This window comes from Heterodontus francisci, chromosome 7 (assembly GCF_036365525.1).
Source record: "Heterodontus francisci isolate sHetFra1 chromosome 7, sHetFra1.hap1, whole genome shotgun sequence".
Lineage (NCBI taxonomy): Eukaryota > Metazoa > Chordata > Chondrichthyes > Heterodontiformes > Heterodontidae > Heterodontus > Heterodontus francisci.
The window spans coordinates 33,298,069-33,315,800 of record NC_090377.1 but is presented as its reverse complement, the minus strand read 5'-3'; the positions used below and the strand labels follow the sequence as shown (position 1 = coordinate 33,315,800).

The 17,732-nt window shown below is 43.0% G+C and overlaps 1 long non-coding RNA gene across 3 annotated transcripts in view; it reads right to left on the bottom strand.

Annotated features, from left to right (window-relative positions):
* Nucleotides 1-17,732, bottom strand: part of LOC137371919 (uncharacterized) — a 139,854-nt gene that overhangs the window by 65,103 nt on the left and 57,019 nt on the right. For 2 of the 3 annotated variants that reach the window (XR_010975312.1, XR_010975314.1), the window contains exon 1: nucleotides 13,079-13,183. The exons of the other annotated variant lie outside the window; for it this stretch is intronic. This is a non-coding gene — a long non-coding RNA (uncharacterized lncRNA). Of the gene's footprint in view, nucleotides 1-13,078; nucleotides 13,184-17,732 lie in introns of those variants that run through there. 3 annotated transcript variants of the gene reach the window in all.

Here is a 17,732-nt window from a genome sequence, read left to right as displayed (position 1 = left end):
GAATGCACGCAGCATTCGCAACAAGATAGATGATTTAAAGGCTCAAATAGAGGTAAATGAGTATGATCTAATTGCCATAACAGAAATGTGGCTACAGGGTGACCAAGACTGGGAACTGAATATTCAAGGATATTTGACATTTAGGAAGGACAGAGAAAAAGGAAAAGGAGATGGTGTTGTGCTGATAATAAGGGATGGGATCAGTACATTAATAAGGGAGGATGTCAGATTGAAGAACGAAATGTGGAATCTGTTTGGGTGGAGCTAGGAAACAGCAAGGAGCAGCAAACATTGGTAGGAATTGTTTATAGGCCACCAAACAGTAGTGTTAGTGTGCAGCATGGCATTAATCAGGAGATTAGAGAAGCATGTGGCATGGGTAATACAGTAATCATGGGTGATTTCAATCTGCATATAGACTGGGTAAACCTAATGCTGCAGAGGACAAGTTTCTGGAGTATGTGGGATGTTTTCTAGAGTAGTATGTTGAGGAACCAACTAGAGAACAGGCTATTTTAGATCTAGTATTATGTAATGAGAAAGGGCTAATTAATAATCTTGTTGTAAAAGAATCTTTAGGGATAAGTGACCATAATATGATAGAATTTTACATTATGTTAGAAAGTGAGGTGGTTCAATCTGAAGCCAGGGTGTTAAATTTGAACAAAGGACTTTATGAAGGTTTGAGGGCAAATTGGCTGACGTGGACTGGGAAAATACATTGAAAGGTATGACAGTACATAGGCAATGGATAGTCTTTAAAGAAATATTACATAATTTTCAGCAACTATACATTCCTTCTAGGCACAAAAACCCCAAAAGTAAAGGCAGTCAACCGTGGATAACAGAGGAAGTTAAGGATGGTGTAAGATTAAAAGAAAAGCCTATAAGGTTGCCAGAAACAATAGTAAACCTGAGGATTGGGAGGATTTTAGAAAACACCAAAGGAGGACCAAGAAACTGATAAAGAAAGAGAGAATAGAACATGAATATTAGTTAGCAAAAAAATATAAAAATGGACTGTAAAAGCTTCTATAGGTACATAAAAAGGAAATATTTGGCTAAGACAAATGTGGGTCCATTACAGGCCGAGTCAGGAGAACTTATAATGGGGAATAGAGAAATGGCAGAGAAGCTAAATGATTACTTTGTGTTTGTCTTTACTGAGGAAGATACAACAAATCTCCCAGAATTACAGATCCAAGGGATTAAGGGGAATGAGGAATTGAAGGAAATTAGTATTAGTAAGAAGGTTGTATTGGAGAAAATAATGAGGCTGAAGGTTCATAAATCCCCAGGACCTGATATTCTACATCCCAGAGTGTTGAAAGAGGTAGCTATGGATGTATTGGTGATCATCTTCCAAAATTCTATAGATTCTGGAGTGGTTCCTACAGATTGGAAGGTCGCAAATGTCACCCCATTATTTAAGAAGGGAGGGAAAGAGAAAACAGGGAACTACAGACCTGTTCGCCTTACATCAGTTGTTGGGAAAATGCTATAATCTATTCTAAAGGATGTGATAAATGGACACTGGGATAATAATGATCTAATTGGGCATAGCCAACATGGATTTATGAATGGGAAATCATGTTTGACGAACCTGTTGGAGTTTTTTGGGGATGCGTCTAACAGAATTGATAAAGGGTAGTTGGTGGACGTGGTATACTTGGATTTTCAGAAGGCTTTTGAGAAAGTCCCCCACAGGAGGTTGGTTAGCAAAATTAAAGCACAAGGGATAGGAGGTAATATACTGGCATGGATTGAGAATTGGTTAACAGGCAGAAAGCAGAGAGTAGAAATAAACAAGTCATTCGTGCGTTGGCAGGCTATGACTAGTGGGGTACCACAGGGATCAGTGCTTGGGCCCCAGCTGTTCACAATATATATCAATGATTTGGATGTGAGGACCAAATGTAGTATTTCCAAGATCGCGGATGATACAAAACTAGGTCAGAATGTTGTGAGGATGTTACAAAGTGGCTTCAAGGGGATTTGGACAGACTTAGTGAGTGGGCAAGAATGTGGCAGATGGAATATAATGTGGAAATATGTGAGGTTTTCCATCTTGGTCGGAGGAATAGATATGCAGAGTATTTCTTAAATGGTAAGAGATTAGAAAGTGTAGGTGTACAAAGGGAACTGGGTGTCCTTGTCAATAAGTCACTGAGAGCTAACATGCAGGTGCAGCAAGCAATTTAGAAGGCTAATGATATGTTAGCCTTTATCACAAGAGGATTTGAGTACAGGATTAGTGAAGTCTTGCTTCAGTTGTATAGAACCTTGGTTAGACTGCACCTGGAGTACTGTGTGCAGTTTTGGTCCCCTTACCTTAGGAAGGATATTATTGCCATAGAGGGAATGCAACAAAGGTTTACCAGACTTGTTCCCGGGATGGCGTGACTGTCCTATGAAGAGAGATGGGGAAACTGGGCCTGTATTCTCTAGAGTTTTGAAGAATGAGAGGTGATCTCATTGAAACCTACAAAATACTTAAAGGGATAGACTGGGTAGATGCAGCAAAGATGTTTCCCCTGGTTGGGGAGTCTAGAACCAGGGGACACAATTTCAAAATATGGGAGAAACCACTTAGGACAGGGATGAGGAGAATTTTCTTTACTCAGATGCTTGTGAATCTTTGGCATTCCCTAGCTCAGAGGGCTGTGGAAGCTCAGTCATTGAGTATGTTTAAAGCAGAGATTGCCAGATTTCTAAATACAAATGACATAAGGGGATATGAGGATAGTGTGGGGAAAAGGCATTGAAGTGGAAGATCAGCCATGATCATATTGAATGGCAGGGCAGGCTCAATGGGCTGAATGGCCTACTCCTGCTCCTATGTTCCTATGTTCATATCATCCTATCAGCATCGCTTTACTCAAATGACCTCTTCCCAACCTGATCCTCCTCTATACTGCCTTATGTGCACTTCAAGTCTCCCCATGCTGTGCTACCTGGTTCCTGACTCTATACCTTTTCATGAGTCTCTTATGTTCCACCTATTGAAAGATTTCAGAAAGTTAGTGCAAGTCCTGATTGCCATTGTCTGTTTTCAGTTATTTCGACAGAGAATTAAATAAGGATGGTTAAACATGATCTTCCTTTTAGAAATTCATGCTATTTTTACTAAAATTTGTGCCTCTACATGTTTTGTAACCTGATCTTTAGGTAAAGATTCTTCTATCTAACGTTAAGCTAATTGGTCTATAATTCCCTGGGTTAGTTTTGTCTCCTGATTTGAAGACAGCGATTACTTTTGCTCTTTGCCAGTTATAGTTCCTCAGTGAAAACTGACCCAGAGGCTGGAATTTTATGCACCCCCCCACCGGGAGCAGGCTGGAGGTGGTTGGTGGGGGGGGAGTTTGGGGGGGAGGTGGGGAGTGTAAAATTGAGCAGGAGGCAGGGGGTGGGGTGGGGGGGGGGGGGGGTTCCGTTCCCATTGCCTACCCACTCCGCTTCTAATTTAAGAGTGGTGGGGGAGATAGAAAATGGCCTGCCCACCCCAGGCCAATTGAGGCCCTTAAATGGCCAATTAATTGCCACTTAAGGGCCTCCTCCTGCTGCTGGTATATTGGCAGCTGAGGAGGTTTCCCAATAATACCTGGTGGCTCCTGGTGGGTTCGGTGAGAGGGGCCCTTCTGATCGAGAACCCTGTGCCCCATGGAGGTCCCCCCCTCTAGTGACGCAAGCCACCCCCGCTGGAACACTTCTCCCCCCGCCTTGATCAACCCCACCACCCTTGCCGGTGCCCTGCCAATTGTCCCCAGCGAGGCCTAAACCCCACTTACCTATTTTGGGGCCAGTGTCCATTATGCTGCACTGGGCTGAGTGCAGTCTCAGCAGTGCCCACCACTCCCAGTGGTGCTGCTGAGACTGAGGAGCTGCCAGCCAGTCAGAGGGCTGGTAGTTCTTGGGGGCGGGACATCCTGCCTCAGAGGGGTGGATATCCTGACCAAGGCCAATTAAGGGCCTTAGCCACGCAAAATCGCTGCCTGACTTTAAAGCCCGGCGAAGGTTGGCTCACCCCTGACTTTTCAGCTGGTGGGCAGGGCCCCTGACATAATGTAAAATTCTGGCTATAGTATCCTGCCATTTCAGTACCACCTCCTTGAATTTATAATTTGTTTTTATTCTTTCATCCCCAATTGCCCTTGCCAACTGAATGGCTTCTTTGGCCATTTCAAAAGACAATCAAGAATCAACCATATTATGTGGATCTGGAGTCACAGGTAGGCCAAACCAGGTATAGATTTCCTTCCCTGAAGGGTATTAACAAACCAGATGGTCCTTTATAACAATTGATTATGGCTTCATGACCAAGACTAGCTTTTAATTCCAGATTTTTATTAGTTAATTGAATTGAAATTCCACCAGCTACTATGATGGGATTGGAACCCTTATAGCCCCAGATTATTAGTTGAGTGATACTACCACTACACCACCATCTACCCTTATTTCAGTTAGCCCTTAGCAACCCTATCCCTATCTTCATTTTTCTTCAGTTACTTCTGTGCTTATAAAATGTTTTACTATTTTGTTTTATATTCTTGACATTCTCATTTCAATTTTGTTTACCTGAATCAGAAGAATAACAATGCTCTAAGTTATATTGGAGGAGCTCATGAACACTAGAGTGTTATCTATGGAATGTAGAAAAGTAAATGATTCCCATTTTCAATAAAAGAAGTGCAATGCAGGATACTATGAGCCAGTTAGTCTAACATCTACAGTCGGGAAAATGCTAGACAGCTTTCTGCTAGAAACTCCTAATGAGCATATAAAAGCACAGATATTTAAGGAACAGGCAATATGATTTTAGAAGTCAACATGGTTTAGAAATAATCTACCGGAATACTTTGATCTTTGCAGGGGGAACTTGAATGAGGGCTATATTATGTAGTTTACATGGATTTTCAGGAGTGTTTGACAAAGTTCTTCCTGTGAAGGCATGAAAAAAGTTAAGGCTCAATATTTTAGACTATAGATTATCCAATTAGATTAAAAGTGGCTTTGCAACAGAAGCTTGAAGATAATGATATATGGAACATGCTCTGCCTGGAAGGCTGTTGACACTACTTGTGAACATTTTGGAACAGTAGGAATATTATAACACTTTCTGATGACATAAAAGCTATTTTGGGTAGGTAATGATTAGAAAGAAGATTGATCTATTCAGAGAGATTTATACCAATTAAGCAGTTGGGCTGAGAGGTTGATAGATTTTAATATGAAGATAGGGCATAGAGGAAGAGGAAAGAGTAACATGTGTGACATGAAAGGCCGTTCATTAGTGAGTGGTAAAAGGATATAATTTGGCTGTGATCATTGATCATATCCTAACAGTATCAAGCCAATATGAAGGTGTTTTCAGTGAAGCAAATCTAATCTATTGAAAAGAGGCAACATCTGGAAGACATTGGATTGTAAATCGGAACAAGAATGAAATTGTATAGGTTACTGGTGAGGCTAACTCTTGAGAAGGCTATGCAGTTTTGGTCATTTACTTCAAAAATTAGTCCAAATATGACAAAAATGATTCCAGGCCATCGGGAACTAAATCATGAAAGAGGACTCAGGCAACAACAACAACTGCAAAGGAGACTGAGAGAAGAAGTGATACAAAGCTTCAAAAGAATGAAAAATGTAAATAAGATAGATGTAAGCAGGAGATGTGGGTTGGAGAGTGAGCATAGAATTTAAGAAATAATTTCAAGGTTCCCAAGCCTCGAGCAGGATTAGAGCAATGTTTCCTGACCACAACAGGACATATCTGAACCAGATTGCCAGAGAAAGCTAGTTAATTCTGGGTCAAATTATACTTTTTAAAAGGAAATATATCACTTTCTCTCAAGGCATGAAAACAAAGAATTCGCAGAACTGGATGGGTCCTAAGTTCTGAAATTCCCTCACTAAAACCCTTCACCTTTTTCTTCTCCTTTAAGCTGCTCCTTAAAACGTACCTCTTTGACCAAGCTTTTTGTCATCTGACCTAATGGCTGGAATGTTACGCCGCCCAAAGAATTGGATAGTGGTGGGAGGGGGGAGGGGCGGAAAATGGAGCAGGAAGCTTTGGGGGCCCTTTCCGACCCCCCCTCGCCTCGCCACCACTTTACGCAGGGCGGCAGCGGCGAAAAACAGCCCACCCGCCCCAGGCCAATCAAGGCCCTTAAGTGGCCAGTTAACGGCCACTCAAGGGCCTCCGCCCGCCGCCATGGGGATTTTATCCTTAGCTGGAGGGTGGCCCAGGCCCGAGAAAAGCCACCTGTTAAAAGTAGGCAGCTTTCACACACCCTGGGGGGGGGGGGGGGGGGGGTGGTGCGGGCCTCCTGATCTGGCACCCTGTGCCCGATGGAGGACTGCCCCTGATGCCCCAACCACCCCCAATGCTCAACATGCCTCCCGACCCCCGGATTGACCATCCTTGCCTCGCAGGGGCCCGACCGATTGCCCCCGGCGAGTCCCCATAAATTTGCTGATTCTTCAGGCTTCCCTGACATCTTGCTCCTGAGGCTACACTGCACTCCCAGCAGTGGCCACCACTCCCAGTGGCGCTGCTGGGACAGAGAGCTGCCGGCTCGCTGATTGGCTCCATTAGGCAGGACTTCCTGCCTCGATGAGGTGGAAGTCCCGCCTCAGACCAATTAAAGGCCTGGGGACCGCAAAATATGGTCTGGATCCCCAGGCCAGGGGGAGGTGGGTTCGCCACTGACTTTTCAGTTGGTGGACGGCTCCCATCTGCCAAGGGTGAAATTCCGGCCAATGTCTTCTTCTTTGGCTCAATTTTTATTTGATTATGCACCTGTGAAGTGCCTTGGACTATTTTGCTATGTTAAAGGTGCTGTTTAAATGCAAGTTGTTGTTGGGAAAAAAATATCATTGCAATCCATTTGGCTTGTCCCAAAGCTCATATAAATACCATATTGCATATATCACATAATTACCAGATTATATCTATCCCTGTATCACGTATCAATTGCTTCTTTCACCACAATAAAACTGTCAAAGTCCCTCTTGGATTTGCCAGCTCTATCTGACACCTCCTGCGAAGTCAACTTCACGTACTTGTGCCCCTTTGTGAAGTAGTTAATATAATCTATCTATTCACCATTTCTCAGCTCAACTCCATGTACTCTGTTTAGAGATCTGTTTAATTCATATGAATTTACAGAGAGTGTACAAATTTGAGTTGGAGACGGGAGTATTCATTATTGAGATAGACATGAAGGAAGGAGTGAGCTGGATGAGCCATATGGCTTTTGCTTCTTTCTCATTTTTATATTCTTATCACTTCAGACAGTAGACTGTTTGGATGTTTAGTTATTTATTAAGCGCATAAGGTAAATATCAATCTGTTTTCACTTATGAGTTCTTCCAGTAGCAGGTCAAACATCTACAACTTCTAGATGGATTATTTAAGAAAACAAACAGAAGTGTCTCCATGACAGAGTAAGAAAGAAATGTTGAAAAGATTTTTCAACATCACCCACTATGATTTAAAGATTGTTACCCAGTTACTAAAAAAGATACAATGCCAGGAAATTTGATGAGAGCCCTAACATGTATTACAACATTATACAAAACAATAATGATATTTATATAGCACCCTTAACACGGTTAAAGATCCCAAGGCACTTCTCAGGCTTCACCACCTTCTCAAGGGCAATAGCGATGGCAATAAGTGCCTGTCTTGCCAGCAATGCTCACGTCCAACGACTTGATAAAAAAGAAGTGTTATCAAACAATTTTTGATACCTAGCCACATTAGGAGATATCAGGACAGGTGAACAAAAAGAGGTAGGTTTTAAGGAGTGTCTTATAGGAGGGTAGAGAGGTGGAGAAGGTTAAGGAGGGAATTCCTAAGCTTAGGACCCAGACAACTGAAAGCACAGCTGCCAATGATGGATCAGTGAAAATCAGGGACACACAAGAGGCCAGTATTAGAGGAACACAGAGATCTCAGAGGGTTGTAGGGCTGGAGGAGATTACAGATATCAGGAGAGGCGTGGTTATGGTGGGATTTGACACCAAGGATGAACATCTTAAAAATCGAGGTTTTACCGGATCGGGAGCCAATGTAGGTCATTAATGTAGTGCACTAAATAACCAAAGATGTAAAGTAGTTCATACAATTTTGGACTATATGAAAATGAACGTTCCATTACGGCAGATGAATGTTCTTGCAAGCAGGGTTTTGCACCACTAAACTTGGAGGACAAGATTCACAGATATTGCACATCAGTATTAGCAAAGCAAACCTTGCCACTTTGCTTTCAGAGCGGTGGTGTAGCACAACTAAATTGGTGTTCCTGCTATCTCAGCAATTTGAGATCAATAATAACCTCCTTGATGTTTTTTTGACCAGAGCTGTCTCCAGTGGATTGAGCTAGCTGTTGATAGCCATGTACAAGGAAAATACTTTGCATCCAATAAGTATAAAGAAGATCATTAAAGTGTAATAATCAACTTAACAGGTATGGCTGTGTGTGCACTTACTTCTTTTTCTGCATGTTTGTGCAGAAATAGAGGTTCATGACTGGTGTGAAGGATAAACCATATTCATGGGTCATGTGATGTTGCATACAGATCCGTTTGAACAATGTTGTCATGCAGGCCCCCACCTGCCAATAATGAGGCATATATATTTCGCCACATGGACATTAAATTTAAAATTTTTGCTGGGAAGAAAAGAAGGCCTATTACAAGGGGTTGCCAAGCCCCTGGCTGGAAAGACATATTTTTCATACTGGCAGACAGTGTTGGAACGAAGGAACCAGTCCCTGTCCCAATACACAGAAGAGACCTGGTCAAACCAGTTGGTGACGTGAACACCTGCTGGCCAACTAGGGGAGTTTTAGATTGGAGAAACAGAATTTGAACTCAGAAAGCTGTTTGCTCCTGAACTGGAAAAGACCTCTCTCTTGTCTGCTCTCATCTTGCTCTCACCATCTTCGGAATCCGCTGAAGACATATGAACCACAAGAGAGAAAAACATTGACAAAATATAACTGGTACCGTAAAGTGAAAAGAATCCTTGTTATTATTTGAAGTGTTGGCAGAGCAAATGAGGAAATTTTAACCTCAAAAAACCGGTGAGTTTGGGTCAGGTGAGAAGTTAAAGTGGTAAAAACTTGAACCTCCACCCAAACCGGTCTGCAACCTGCCTATTTCCAGTTTTAACAGAGGTGGCGATTGGTGGGTGACCAACCTCCCCCAAGGAGGTGGGTTGGCACTTTATAATGAGACTTCAAGCCTCATTGTTATTCTCTATTTGAAATTTAACTGTGGACAGCCAGGTTTCCTAATCCTCAGGAAATGGGGCAGATAAACCCAGGCGAGGACTGCTGGTTCCACGTGGTCAGTGCCTCTTCACTTACCTGCTGGATCCATTGTGCCTGCCTAGCAACATCCTCCCATGATTGGGTAACCACCCCACCCCCACCCATCCTATCTACCCCTAACCTTCCTTACAAGCCCTCCAAGCTCCCCCGAGGCCTTTAAACCTCCACTCCCCTACCCTGCCTGGGATTGGCCTCTGTCCCCTCAGGAACATCCTTCCTGGATCAACTCCCATGCTCCCATTCACCCTGGATTGATTCTCCCATATCACTTGCCTGCTTGATCGAACCTCTCCTTGTGCCAACGGTAATCACTGATTCCACCATGTCACCCCATGGGCACCTTCATACAATACAGCTAACTTCATGAATTGCAAGGACTTCCCCTTTATCTCCTTAATAAAGTGCAACTGGTATGCGATGACCAACAGCGCATTATGCAGATCTCTGCCAGCTTCCCTGATGCCTGCTGTAATTCTTTTATATTGCATTAATTATCTATTCTCCCCAACCCCACTGTTTGTCCCTGTATAAGTTAAAGGTTGGCTGCTTGGAGACATAGGCCATTTGCTATACATTTGGCTTGTCACTCATAGTAGAAACCTTCATTTGGCTTTTAAACTCTACAATTGGATCCACAGGTTAACTAGAGCCCTCATCAAGCAAACCATTGAAGTCCACAAACAACAATTCATATGCCTGGACTGCTGTGGTGCAGTAGGGCTCAGATATGTCCCATATAAATGTGGTTTGCTGTATCTGCATAACATTGCTCTGCAATGGAGGCAACACAAGGAACCACAATTTCAGAAGAGTCTTCAGCAGGAAAAAGAGCTTACCAGAGGGCAGGTTCGCATCCTAGCTCTGCTGCAAAGGACAGAAATGCTGGTACAGATTCAACAATATCCTTTCGCCAGAGCTCTTTGGTAGCAGCTCTCTTAAGAGTACTTCAGTTGATGAATCCATGCTGTCCTGAATTAACAGTCATGCCTAACATACAGCCACCCCATAACAGCATCTGCCCAACCACCAACATTGATATTCACATCACTTAACATTGCTTGATCACCAACGACTACAGGTTCAGCAGCAGTGTGCTTTCACTGGGCTACAAACCATTGTGTACACTGATGTGAGCCCCTAGTGCCATTTAGTGCTGTTTTATGTATTCTAATGCAGTTACAAGGTGCTCCCCCATTGACTGCAATATGGAAGTTGGAAGCTACTGTGGTTCATTCAAAAGTTCATGAAATACGCAGGCTCAGCAACCGCTGGCAGCTTGGGCCTCAAAAGCATCCAGCTGCAGACTGTAATCACTCAGCATTTGCCAGCAGTATCTGACTGGCTTTTTGGCAGGGAGGGCACTGGTTCAGGGGGTTGCAAGAGTATAGAAGTGGTGTCATGAGACATGGCTCTGCTTCTAGGCTGCAGTTCTGCATGCTTAATGATCTACTTTCTTCTTTTGGGCCTCCTTATCTCGAGAGACAATGGATACGCGCCTGGAGGTGGTCAGTGGTTTGTGAAGCAGCGCCTGGAGTGGCTATAAAGGCCAATTCTGGAGTGACAGGCTCTTCCACAGGTGCTGCAGAGAAATTTGTTTGTTGGGGCTGTTGCACAGTTGGCTCTCCCCTTGCGCCTCTGTCTTTTTTCCTGCCAACTACTAAGTCTCTTCGACTCGCCACAATTTAGCCCTGTCTTTATGGCTGCCCGCCAGCTCTGGCGAATGCTGGCAACTGACTCCCACGACTTGTGATCAATGTCACACGATTTCATGTCGCGTTTGCAGACGTCTTTATAACGGAGACATGGACGGCCGGTGGGTCTGATACCAGTGGCGAGCTCGCTGTACAATGTGTCTTTGGGGATCCTGCCATCTTCCATGCGGCTCACATGGCCAAGCCATCTCAAGCGCCGCTGACTCAGTAGTGTGTATAAGCTGGGGATGTTGGCCGCTTCAAGGACTTCTGTGTTGGAGATATAGTCCTGCCACCTGATGCCAAGTATTCTCCGAAGGCAGCGAAGATGGAATGAATTGAGACGTCGCTCTTGGCTGGCATACGTTGTCCAGGCCTCGCTGCCGTAGAGCAAGGTACTGAGGACACAGGCCTGATACACTCGGACTTTTGTGTTCCGTGTCAGTGCGCCATTTTCCCACACTCTCTTGGCCAGTCTGAACATAGCAGTGGAAGCCTTACCCATGCGCTTGTTGATTTCTGCATCTAGAGACAGGTTACTGGTGATAGTTGAGCCTAGGTAGGTGAACTCTTGAACCACTTCCAGAGCGTGGTCGCCAATATTGATGGATGGAGCATTTCTGACATCCTGCCCCATGATGTTCGTTTTCTTGAGGCTGATGGTTAGGCCAAATTCATTGCAGGCAGACGCAAACCTGTCGATGAGACTCTGCAGGCATTCTTCAGTGTGAGATGTTAAAGCAGCATCGTCAGCAAAGAGGAGTTCTCTGATGAGGACTTTCCGTACTTTGGACTTCACTCTTAGACGGGCAAGGTTGAACAACCTGCCCCCTGATCTTGTGTGGAGGAAAATTCCTTCTTCAGAGGATTTGAACGCATGTGAAAGCAGCAGGGAGAAGAAAATCCCAAATAGTGTGGGTGCGAGAACACAGCCCTGTTTCACACCACTCAGGATAGGAAAGGGCTCTGATGAGGAGCCACCATGTTGAATTGTGCCTTTCATATTGTCATGGAATGAGGTGATGATACTTAGTAGCTTTGGTGGACATCCTTTCTTTTCTAGTAGTCTGAAGAGACCACGTCTGCTGACGAGGTCAAAGGCTTTGGTGAGATCAATGAAAGCAATGTAGAGGGGCATCTGTTGTTCACGGCATTTCTCCTGTATCTGACGAAGGGAGAACAGCATGTCAATAGTCGATCTCTCTGCACGAAAGCCACACTGTGCCTCAGGGTGATCTACACAAAGCCAGATTCTAGACATTCATAATCCTAGTGTAGCTCCTATTCGTTTGCTGTCCCCATTTTTCCAAAGTGGAGGATATGGCTGAGCCCAGAGCCTGCAAGGCCACAGTATGGGCATCTCTGAGAGATTCTCTTACTGGCATCACAGATTTCTGCCTGACAAGGGTGTTCAGTGGTAACATCTATTGAGACAACACTTGATGGTTGACTGAAGGGTGTCAGTGCCTTGTGTGAGAATTCCATACAAGCTGGTAGTGTACTACACCATCACACTATCTCCGAAGCTTTGGAAGCTCCCTGGCAGGCAGTCCAATGCATTCAGCAGTTGCTAGTACACAGAAATCATGCTTCTTTTAAAAGCTAGGCCCTTGCTTTCAGCATTTCTGTCCTTTTCAGCAGAGCTAGGACACGAACCTGCCCTCTGGTAAGCTCTTTTTCCTGGACCTTTCTTGCCACCTCCACCTATTTACATCTGCGCAGTGAATCCACCAGTCTAATCACCTCAAACTCACTTAGTCATGCAGGATGATGATTTGTGTTGATGTTTGGCATGGTAAGAGGAAGTGACAATACAATACCTTCAGGACTTAGCTCAGCAATCTGTTTGACTGTAGCATTTGAGTTGTCTGATTGACCCAGAAAAAGGGAAGAGGGACCAGGGTTAAGATAAAGCTGCGAGTGTAAGAACATGCAGATCAGTGGCAGCACAGAACAACACCAGACTGTCATGTTCAATGTTTGAATGTGCGAATGTGTGATTGAAAGAGTTCAGTAGAAACAGAATAGGAAGGAAAGATGCCAACACACCCTGTTTTGCCCATTTTCCAACCTTGCGATTTCTGTGCCTTCCTACGATATTGATGGTGACATTTTCAGTAGCGGTGAGTGTTAGCAGGGTGGTGTGACCTCCTCCTTTGCTGGTTGTCTGCATCCTATTGTGTGCCAGCTTCCCCTGCAAGAAAAGTGGAATAGGGTTAGTATCTGCCTTGGGCAAGGGCATCCAACATGTAAAGGACATCTGACCATAGTGTGCATGATGAGACCATGTGTGGCCAAGAGACAGAATTAGTTTTGAGGACTATAGCAGATTTTGAACGTGTCAGTGCAAGCATAAAGGACGTGCAGTGAAGCACTACCTGATGATTTATATTGGCTATTAGCAGGTCTGACTATTACAGTGGATGACAGAGTTGGAACAGTAATCATAGGTGAATGAATCCCAGAAATAACCAAGGAACAGTTATTAGGTGCTTCAGATGTAACGCAAAGTATCATTATGCAATGAATTGCCCTAAGCAGAGGGGCAGAATCCTCGAAATAAAACATGACACAGAGAATTCTGAGGCAGAAGAAGATACTGATGAATCTGAATGAATTGGACTAGTCACACGGAATTTTATTGTTGTGATGACTGTGTTAGCTGCGGATTTGTTCACCTGTGCTGTATTAGATAGTGCTTGCACATCAAAAGTATGTGGAACTGATTGGTTACAATGTTATCTGGATTCACTTAGTCGTGAGGATCGACACAAGGTTAAGGAGTATAAAAGTACTACCAGCTTTAGGTTTGGTGATGACAACACATTAATGTCACTGAAGAGAGTAATAATTCCATGTAAAAATAGCTGGAGTAAGCCACTTTATCAATACTGATGCAGTCTCTAGTGCGATAACTTTATTGTTAAGTAAGCCTTCAATGAAAAAGGCACACATGAAACTTGATATGGAGCATAAGGTAATTGTTTTTGGAAAGTCAGTGAATTTGCTGTTTACCCTGTCAGAGCATTATTGTATACTCTTAACAAAACCTTATGTTTCTAGTCATAGTATTAGAGAAGTATTAATGGCATTAGGTGTTAAGAATCAGAGAGATAAAAAGCAAATTGTCTTAAAGTTACACAAACAATTTACTCACCCTTCTTGTCAGAGATTAAAAACCCTGCTAAAGGATGCAGTTGATGAAGAGTATATGAGGATAATAGAAGAGATTAGTGAAAAGTGTGAAATCTATAAAAAGTATCTGAGGACACCATAACATTCTATTGTCAGTATTCCATTGGCACATGACTTTAACGTGGTAGTTGCCAAGGATTTAAAGGTGTGGGACAAAGACAAGAATATTTTCATTCTGCATTTTATAGACCTAGCAACTAGTTTTAGTATTTCTACAATAATAAATAGCAAAGGCAAAAGGGTGATTATAGACATAATTATGGAGAAATGGATAGGGACTGGACTTGGGGCACCAGCTAAGCTTTTGACTGATAATGGAGGGGAATTTGCCAATGACATGTTCCGAGACATGCGTGAAATCATGAACATTATACTTATGAATACTGTAGGTGAAAGTCCTTTCAGCAATGGTCTCTGTGAAAGGAATCATGCTGAGATTGATGAAATGCTGCATCAAATCTTAGCTGACCAGCCAAACTGCAAGTTGACAACTGCCCTGGCATGGGCAGCTCATGCGTACCTCAAATACTCATGTGTTTTGTAATGAAAGTCCTGAGGAACAGAATACAGTAGATCAAGGGTTGGATGGTAATGTGAGGGATCATGATGCTCAAGAAAGAGCTATTGCATCCAAAGGACTATTGCCCTGAGTAGGTACTCAGGTACCATATATTCCAGAGGGGTCTAATAGATGGGGGGGGGGGGGCGGGGGCAACAATTGTGGGACATGCAGGATTATCTACAGGCACGTTTAAATATTGGTTAAATGTTCAAGATGATAGCCCAGAAGCAAGGTCCATGGAGTGGAAGAATAGTGTGAAAGAGTGGAGGGTAAGAAAGCACAGTGCAAGTTCTAATAATGGGTCTGGAAGTGCCTCTTGCGTAAGGAAGCGATCATGCGCTGGAGAAAGAGCCTCCGATAATGTGCGAGGGAGATCTTCTAGCAGTACATAAGAACATAAGAAATAGGAGCAGGAGTAGGCCATTCAGTTCCTCAAGCCTGCCCCACCATTCAATAAGATCATGGCTGATCTGCCCAGGCCTCAACTCCTCTTTTGGGCCTGCTCCGCATAACCCTCAACTCCCCGAGCTGTCAAAAATCTATCTACCTCCTCCTTAAATACACTTAGTGATCCAGCCTCCACAACTCTCTCAGGTAGAGAAGTCCAAAGACTCACCACCCAGTGAGAGAAGAAATTCCTTCGCATCTCAGTTTTAAATATGTGACCCCTTATTCTGTAACTATGTCCCCTAGTTCGAGATTTCCCCACCAGTCGAAATATATTCTCAACATCTACCCTGTCAAGCCCCCTTAGAATCTTATATGTTTCAATAAGATCACCTCATATTCTTCTAAACTCCAATGAATAAAGGCCTAACCTGTTTAGCCGCTCTTGATAAGACAACCCCTTCATCCCAGGAATCAGCCTAGTGAACGTTTTCTAAACTGCCTCCAATGCTAGTATATCCTTCTTTAAATACGGGGACCAAAACTGCATGCAGTACTCCAGGTGTGGCCTCACCAAGACCCTGTACAGTTGTAACAAGACTTCCCTATTTTTAAACTCTAACTCCCAAGCAATAAAGGCCAAACTTCCATTTGCTTTCCTAATTATTTGTTGCACCTGCATGCTAACTTTTTGTGTTTCATGTACAAGAACATCCAGATCCCTCTGTACTGCAGTATTTTGTAGTATTTCTCCATCTAAATAATAATCTGTCTTTTTATTCTTCCTACCAAAGTGGATGACCTCACACTTTCCCACATTGAACTCTATCTGCCAAGTTTTTGCCCACTCACTCAACCTATCTATAGCCCTTTGCAGATTCTTTGTGTCCTCATCACAATATGCCTTCCCACCTATTTTTGTTCCATCAGCAAATTTAGATACACTACACTCTCTCCCTTCCTCCAAGTCATTAATATAGATAGTAAATAGTTGAGGCCCTAGGACCGATCCTTGTGGCACCCCACTAGTTATGGTTTGCAACCTGAAAAAGACCCATTAATCCTGAGTCTCTGCCTTCTGTGTTAGCCAATCCTCAATCCATGCCAACACATTACCCCCAATACCCTGAGCTCTTATTTTGTACAATAACCTTTTATGTGGCACCTTATCGAATGCCTTCTGAAAATCCAAAAACACTACATCTACCAGTTTCCCTTTATCCACTCTGCTTGCTATACCCTCAAAGATCTCTAACAAATTTGTCAAACATGATTTCCCTTTCATAAAACCATGTTGACCCTGTTTGATTGCATTATGTTTTTCTAAATGTCCTGCTATTTCTTCCTCAATAATGGACTCTAGCATTTTCCAAATGACTGATGTTAAGCTAACTGGTCCTGAAAGACATCAAAGTGCTAATAGAGGACATAATTTGAGCAGATTCCACAATGAAATGAAGGCTAGAGAGCAGTCTTGGAAGAGAACTAGAAGCAGAAGTCCTCATGACTGTGAAGTTTTAGTGGCCACCAATAAACTAGAGGATAAACTAATAAGAGAAGCAAAACATAAGATATTAGAGAGTTGGAGAGAGTTTGGAGTTTATTCCAAGGTGCCAGATATGGGACAGCTAGCCTTGTCATATGGATGGATTTGTACTGAAATAGTCCTTCCCAATGGAACTTATAAGGCTAAAGCAAGGTTAGTTGCGAGGGGTTTTGAAGAGCAATTGGGGGATACCGATGTTAGAGTGAACTCGCACACAGCTGGAAAAGTAATCTTGAAAATCTTTTTCGCTTTTTTGGCCATAGATCCATTGACAGAAAGCTGCATTTCTGCAGGGTGATACTTTTCAGAAAGAAGTGTTTCTGAAATCACCCAAAGAGGCAACAGATACAGAAGGAAAACTATGGGAACTGAAAAAATGCGCCTTAATAATGCTTCCATGGAGTGGTATTTCTTGGTGAGATCGGTTTTGTTGAAAATTGGTTGTGTTCAAATAAAAGCAGATCCTACAATGTTTTATTGATATCATAAAGGGAAACTTTCTGGCATCTTCATGATGCATGTTGATGATTTCGTATGGGGTGGTACTGCAGATTTTGAGAAATATGTTGTTAATAGGATTAGAGCAGAATTTAAGATTGTGAGTCAGGTTTGTGGGGCCTTTAAATATATTGGTTTAGATATTAAGCAGACTAAGTCTGGAATAACTTTAAATCAACAATCCTATTTAGAGTGTGTTACTCCCATCCGGTTAATCACGGTAAGTCATCACAGAATGATGATGATATATCTAAAGCAAAGATTGAGCAATTGCGAAGCTTGACTGGTCAATTAAACTGGTTATGCTCTCAGACTAGGCCTCTTACTAGTTTTGATGAGCTAGAGTTAAGCACAATGATGAAACATCTGAAAGTTGAAAATATTTTAAGGGAAAATAAAACATTAAAAAAAACTAAATCTGGAGAAATGTGTACTGAAGTTCCCATTCTTAGGTGACCCAAAGACCATGAATCTAATAATTTTTAGTAATGCTTCACATGCTAATTCTGCTGATG